This window comes from Gavialis gangeticus, unplaced genomic scaffold (genome assembly GCF_001723915.1).
Source record: "Gavialis gangeticus isolate Ggan-Ray unplaced genomic scaffold, GavGan_comp1, whole genome shotgun sequence".
NCBI lineage: Eukaryota > Metazoa > Chordata > Crocodylia > Gavialidae > Gavialis > Gavialis gangeticus.
This window is the reverse complement of record NW_017729030.1, coordinates 45,618,526-45,626,681: the sequence shown is the minus strand read 5'-3', so window position 1 is coordinate 45,626,681 and position 8,156 is coordinate 45,618,526.

Sequence of the window (8,156 nt, the reverse complement as noted above, 5' to 3'; positions counted from 1 at the left end):
GAGAGGCCTTGAACCCACACTGGTAAATAAGAAAGCTGGAACAAGTAAATACAGGTGAGTTCAGGTAATTAGCAAACATGCTTAGGCACACCCAGATAAATAGTGGCAGTTGGAGGCAAGTGTCAATAGGGGAGGGTTTCAACAAGATATATACATACACATCCATATATATAACAAAAAAACAACAAATGGTTATTAATGACAGAATATGAGGTGCTGGATCCAAAATATAAGGCGCATACCCTCCCTAGATTTCATAGGATTTCATAGACATTCAGGCTGGAAGGGACCCCGAAGGATCATCAAGTCCAGCCCCCTGCTCTAGGGGCAGGAAGTCAGCAGGCAGGGATCACAGGATCCCAGCAAGATAAACATCCAAATGTCTCTTGAAGGTGTTCAATATAGGTGCTTGAACCACCTCTGGTGGCAGGCTATTCCAAACCTTGGTTGCTCAGACAGTAAAGAAGTTCTTCCTTATGTCCAGCCTGAAACAGTCATGGATGAGTTTGTGACTGTTCAACCTTGTCATCCCTTGGGGCACTCTGGTGAACAAACGTTCCCCCAGATTCTGGTGAGCACCCCTGATAAACTTATAGGTGGCCACCAGATCACCCCTGAGCCTGCGCTTTTCCAGGCTGAAGAGTCTCATAGCTCTCAGCCTCTCATCATAAGGTCTGTTTTCCTGACCTCTGATCATACGCGTGGCTCATCTCTGGACTCTCTCAAGCTTCTTCACATCCTTTTTGAATTGTGGGGCCCAAAACTGGATGCAGTACTCCAGCTGTGGCCTCACCAAGGCCGAGTACAAAGGGAGAATGACATTCTGGGATTTGCTTGAGAAGCATCTATGGATGCAAGCCAGTGTTTTGTTTGCTTTACTAGCCGCATCATCACATTGAAGGCTCATGTTCATCTTGTGGTCAATCATGACCCCCAAGTCCCTTTCATCCATAGTGCTAGCCAGCATGGCACTGCTGAGCCTATAAGGATGCTGCAGGTTTTTCCTCCCAAAGGTGGACAATCTTGCATTTTTTGGTGTTAAACGCCATCAGGTTCTCGTCCACCCATTTCCTGATCTTGTCAAGGTCAGCCTGGCTCGCTCTCCTGTCTTCAGGTGTGGATGCTTTGCCCCAGAGTTTGGTATTGTCAGCAAACTTGGCCAGTCTGCTTATGATATCAATGTCCACATTATTAGTGAAGATGTTGAAGAGTATAGGCCCAAGGACAGAGCCCTGAGGGATCCCACTGGTCACCGGGCACCATGATGATTGACTTCCATCAACCAACACCTTCTGGGTCCTACCACAGAGCCAATTCCCCAGCCAGCAGATCGTGGTGAGTCTGAGTCTGCAGTTGGCCAGTTTTGCTAAGAGGTATCATGGGATACCAGATCAAAGGCATTTTTAAAGTCAAGATATATGACATCAATCCCTTCTCCCTTGCCCAGGTGATAGGTCACCTGGTTGTAAAAGGAAATGAGATTGGTGAAGCAAGACCTACCTGCAACAAACCCGTGCTGGCTATCCCTCAGGCTGTTGCCATCGGCCAGTCTGTAAAGAATGGCCTCTTTGATAATCTTTTCTAAGACCTTCCCTGGGATAGAGGTCAGGCTGAGAAACCTGTATTTTGCCAGATCCACTTTCCTCCCTTTCTTGAAGATAGACAGCACATTGGCCTTCTTCCAGTCATTGGGCACTTCACCAGAGCGCCAGGAGTTCTCGAAGATCCATGCAAGGGGCTGAGCTATGATGCTAGCTAGCTCCTTGAGTACCCTGAGAGAAAGCTTACCTTTACGCTATTGATATCACTGTGTTTACTAGAATCTCCTCTAGGGGAAAAGAACCTGGGACAAGCTCCCAAAAAAGTGGAAAAGGGCTGGTTCCCAATACATCTCTGCCCTCTGGGGCATGGCCAGGATGCTTATCCTTCAGGGCCCTTTCACAGCTCCCTACCCCTGCCTTCCAAGGGGTCTTCTCCCCTGTGGGAAACCCTTGCCCAATAACTCACGACTCCAGGGCCATAAAGGGGGATCAGCACTCTTCCACCTGAACTGCTTCTCACTGCCAAGCCTCTCAGGCTCCAGCTGCATCCCAGCCGCCTGCCTGGTACTAGCCCCAAGCAATCACATGCTCCTGGAGGCTACTGCTCTTTTCCTGGGGTTGGAGGCCTGGGCCGCTTCGTGCGATGCCAGGGCTCAGTTCACCCTGGGACCCTTTCTGCAGTGAGATCGGTCCTGCAGCCTGGCCCCAGTTCCAGGGGTTTGAGACCCCAGCTGCTGCTATCGGCTCCCAGAGCCTGGGTTCTGCCATGCACCGAGGCCCCGGCCACTTGCCATGGGTTGCAAACCCTTGCTGCCTTTCATGGTTCCTAGGATCCAGCTCTGTGCAACGGTGCCTGCACCGCACCCTGGCCACATGCCAAGGGTTACAGACCCAAGCCCCTTGCTCCCAGGGTCTGGCTCCATGCAGAACCATGTGCACTTAATCCCTGCACACTGTGTGCAGGAGTCAGAGCTGACCTCTGCTCCCCTGCCATCATGGGCAGTCTTCTGGAGCTCTTCGGGAGCTACAGGAACCGCTCCACTGGGCAGCTCTTCCCAGCTCCTCCTAGCTCCACTCCGTTTTGTCCCTTGGCATGTCTGTTTCATGTGGTGCATGCAGCTCCTTTTATTCACCTCAGAACCCCGGGGGCGGAGACTCTGTCACACCTGGCAGAGCAGGGTCTCGAACAAGGTCTGGGTTTTTTTTCCCGCTTTGCCTGGGTAGGAGTGGGCAAGCCCCTCCCTTCCTTTCCCTTGATTGGTGGACGGGCTGCACCAATCATGATGAGGATTGTCTGAGCTCAGCATGCTGGGCTGTTCCAGTAAGTCCGCAACATTTCCAAGCAATACTATCAACTTGATGAATCTGGTAGATCCTGGTGCGTTTTATAAGAAACAATTTTACCCAAATACAGCAGGACAGAAAAAAGAACCCTCAAAACATGGTTTTATTTCACATGAAGCATGAAGCAAAGCAGTTTTCATCTCATGGACTATGCCACTAAGGGCTTCAAACAAAAACAAAAACAACCCCCCCCCAATGTATATTTATGACTTCGAAGGAGATGAATGATCTGTGGGATGTTTATGTCATAGTGCTATACAGAATGAGACCTTATTTCAGTAAGTCAGTGTGAGTTTGATTATGGGCATCGCTTGGAGAGGGACCAGGCCCTTTTTACCTTTATACTAAGGTGCTTCTCATCAGCCAACACAGGTATAGGTCTTGTCATCCACTTGAACTTTCAGCATGTTATAAGGACATTTCTATATCCTTCATGAATTAATCATATAGCAGGATTTAGCACCCTCATACAACACAACTCTGATATAAAGAAGGAATTTCCTCTATTGATGGAGAAACAATAACTCTGTAGTGCCATCTAGTTTTAGTCAATAAAAACAGATCCCACAGGTCAGTTATTCCCCCGATGCTTTCACTGTTCTGATCAACAGTTAATTAGCTCCCTACTGGTTTGAATGATGTATTAATTTTTAAATATCTATGGTAATTAATTAGTGTAGATATTTACAAAAAAAATCAAAATACTACTTGGCTTGTAGTTTTTGTTTTATTTTTGGGCAGCATAATTTAAGAATTAAATACTTCTCATCAATTTCATACAACATTTCACAGATATAAAGCCACTTATTCAAAGCAAACACCCACCAGCTTCCAATTTCTTATTAACCCAATAATGACTGAATTAAAATGCCTACAAAGTATGATGATTCAGCATACAATTTTATCCCCACATTTAATATCACTGAAGCACTCATGAATAGTTGAGGCATAATCAAGTCCAACAGATATTTCTGCTGTTTGGCTCTTATTTGGCAACCATCGTTACAACATCGGACCACCTGGCAAGAACTAAAAACATCAGTCTGTTTCTTACTCCCTTTTTTTTCTTCTAGCAGGTAAGATGAAAGTTACTTGCTTAGATGATTGAGAATGTTCAGGGAGGAGCTGATGAAAGATATGAGCTTTGCATTTAGTTCTGAATACTTTGAGGCCTCTAGTTATGCTTATCTCTTTTGATAAACCGTTCTATAGTCAAGGTCCAACTCCCATAAATATTCTGTCTCCTACACTCACAAGTCCTCCCCTATTACTTGGCAGTTTTATAGCGTCAGTGAAACACAGCTGCTGTGGAAGTTCATGGCCACAGAAGGAGAGGCAATTTCTTAGGTAGTTAGAGTGAGTCCCATAGAGAAGTTTGAATCTCAGAACAGACAATGGGTGCACATCTACATGAGACATTTACTGAGGACTGATTAGCTCTGCAGTAAATGTTATGTGTTTACACATGTAACCCTATTAGGCTGGAGTAAACTCATTAACTCATTAAAGTCAAGTACTATCCTGCTATGGAGTTTTTTTACTCTGCAGTGGCACATATGTAGTCACTGCCCCAGCTGGCTGAGGCATGAGGGTGCTCTAGTGTTGGGGCTACCTGTCAGCTCACTGGAGCACCCTTGTACCCCAGCCAGCCCTTCTGCAGCATATTGAGCCCGTGGGACGTAGCAGCCCCAGGCTGGCAGGCTGATCTCCAGGGCCTCCTGCCTGCCAGCACTGCTCTGACCTGGCTCAACATGCTATGGTCCCAGGCACACGTTCAAACAACACACCAGGGAGCAATAAACTCCGTTGCAATAAGCACTGGAGTTTATTGCTTCGCATTAATTACACATGTAGATGCACTCAATAGCTTTAAAAGACAGCCCATGTAGAATATAGTACATCAAGATAATGAACTCACAGAACTCCATGTTATTAAGCGGTCAAACTGCTGGATTTTTATTCTAAATTAAGCTTTTTCAGGGTGTATTGCTTCATTCCTATTAACTGAAATACCCTGACTTGGAGGTCTCAAGTGCATAGATCACTGGAGCCAGATCTGAGAGAGAGAATGAGACATAACCTTTTAGCCGTTAGCAGATGGCAGTGGTTATTTGTTTATAAGCTGCTGTGACTACTTTGCATCTGAAGCACTAAGGAGCCTACAAGGACCTCAGCACAGACATAATCTTAAAATATATGCTCTTTCTAGCAAGCAATGTTATACAGGATGCAAGATCTTTCAGGAAGGTCTCTCTTCCTAATGGCATCAGTTTTTGCCTGCTTCTCTACATTTCCTGTTCCCACACAAATAGCAATAATATGCACTAAACTTGACTTATTTTGTTAATTTCATATTTACTTAATGTTGGTAGTTTTTTGGGGCTTGTTTTATTTGTTCTGCCCATTAATGAGTGGATCTTAGTGACATCCACAAAAGCAGATAATCCCTTGGTTTGCAATTCATTCCATGTTTTGTGAGAGAGAGCATATGCTTGAATTTGATTACAAATGTAGGGTAAAATGGACACCACAATGACTGCCTCTGTCTTTCATGCTAAAAAAAAATCACCTCTTCCCCTGGATAACGCCTTATTATAAAGACCGATCTTTTATTCTTCTCACCATCTCATGTCCAGACATTAGGTTCCTGACTACCACCTGTAAGATTAATAGATACATTTCATAGTTTCATAGTAGCTAGGGTCAGGAGGGACCTGATCAGATCATCTAGCCTGACCCCAGGCCACAGGCAGGAATGAATGCTGGGTTCACAAGACCTCAGACAGGTGATCATCTAACCTCTTTTTGAATTTCCCCAAGGTAGTGGCGAGGACCACTTCCCTAGGAAGTTGGTTCCAGATTCTGGCCACCCTAACTGTAAAATATTGCCTTCTGATCTCTAACCTAAACCTAACCTAAATTATATCTACAAAGATTTCTATAATCACACACACCAGAGATTAATTTTTGGTTGTAAATATGACCTACTGCCTTTCCAAATAGTTGAAAAGACACTTCTAGTGCTTACGTCTTGTTCTATTGCCAAGACTTCTCTATTATTCCATGCCAGCTATCACTGAAAGTTATGCAGTGGGAAAATACCAGGCTTAAGAGTTAACCGGACGTAACTGTGGGAGTTATCTCCTACAGTGGGTTCTATCTAGGTTATGCTATTTATGAATTCTTATTTCATTTTTACTGAAAGCTGTATTCTCCCTTATTTTCCTCCACTGGTGAAATCTACAAGACATTTTATACCCAATGCTTTGAATTTTTGCAAGCAAAAGTACTTAGTTTGCTTTGCTAAGGAAGACTCAATATTATTTTATACTTTGAGAACATCTTTTGTCTAAAAAACTCACACGCTTTACCATTAATATGGGAGAGGTATTATCCTCATTTCACAGATAGGGAAGCTGAGGTGCAGAGAAGTAAAGTGACTTGCCCAACATGAAACAGAAAGCCCAGAGAGCTAGATATGGAACATAGTTCTATTTCCCAGTCTGTTGATCTAGTCCAGTTGTGTCAAGCGTATGGCCTGCAGGCTGGATCTGGCCCAAGGAGCCATGTCATCTGACCTGTGGGGCTCCTGGAGGGGTTGGGAATTTGGGAGCAAGGCAAGTGGCAGGACCCACTGCCAAATTGCAGGATTTAGAGCCCCACTGAGGATGCATTTTGGCAGTGACTGGTAAGCAACAGCTGCCTTATGACCCATGGCTCCCTGATGCCACTCACCCTACCTCCTTGATCTGGATCCAGCCTGGGGGGGCCAAACAATTTTGACAACCTGGCATAGATTGATCTGTTGGAAGAAGCACCATTATCACTTCCTTTCTAAACTCTCATTTCATTTACAGACTTAGATTACTCATTTTTAACAAATTACAGATGAAATTTCAGTGGCCACGGGCATTCCAGGTGCCACTTCTTTGAGATCAGTGGGGCTCCGTCCTGCCTTCTGCCTGACTTCAGACCAAAACAGATCTATCTCATGTCTACCAAACAAATGTTTATATTCATCTTAAATTCCAATATACTCCCAGTAGTTGCCACACCCTGAATAGCAATGATTTTGCACGTGAGAGGAAGATCAGGATGAAATCCTGGCTCCACTGAAGTGAATGGCAAAACTCCCATTTACCTCAATAAGGCCATGATTTCACTCCACAGTATAACCACATGGTAGGTTTTAGGGCTCAAAAGACAAATCTGACAGAAATCGTAGAATTTATCTTGGTTTTTCAACAAAAAATAAATATCACAAAGAACCAGTCAGTACTATTTTTATGGGGCAGCCCTTAACTTATGATTCCTCTGCCTAAAAAGATGCTCTTACCTGAATGAGAATGGCTTTTTTGTAGAACATTTGCTTTAAACTTGCAAAGATTTGGTTCAAAATAGTTTCAGTCACTGTATTGCAGACATTGTTGCACTGTTTAGGTTGGCAACTGATGTTCACTGTAAGTCCAAACAGAACATTCTGGTTGATCACTTCCCTAAAGCAATACACCAAATTTAGCTTGGAATGCATTCTTTGTTATTAATTGAGGAGGGGGGTTAATGGATTTGTTTCCTTTAGATTTTCAACTATTTTAGATTTTTAACTGAGTATTTTGTTTACCTTAGCAATGAAAATTGCACATTACCTATTGATTTAGATGTGCATGAAATATAGTATTTTTTCATGCTGAAAGAGCATTACTGCGAATCTTTTTTATTGAGAGGCAAGTAACAAGGACAAAATCGTGGAGTTGTGGGGGTAAAGAGAAAATATTGTACTATGTTCCTAGACAGAGATGACCCTAGCAGGGCACGGGGCCTGGGGCAAATCAGCCTACGTGGGGACCGGACACAAAGAAGTTGGCAGTGGTGGGAGAGAGGGGAGGAGCAGTGAGCGGCCAGCTGGCTAGATGTGAGCAGTGGGGTCCCCCAGGGCTCAGTCCTCAGGCCTGCACTGTTTAATATCTTCATCAGTGACTTGGATGAGGGGGTTGAAAGCACATTGTCCAAGTTTGCTGATGACACTAAGATGTGGGGTGAGGTGGGCACACTTGAAGGGAGAAAGAGGCTGCAAATAGATTTAGACAGACTACAAAAATGGGCAGACGAGAATAGGATGGGGTTCAACGTAGATAAATGAGGGTGCTGCACCTTGGGAGAAGGAATCCACAGCATACATACAGGCTGGGGAGTTCCCCTCTTGAAAGCACAGAGGCGGAACAGGATCTTGGAGTCATTATTGACTCCAAGATGAACATGAGCCGCCAATGC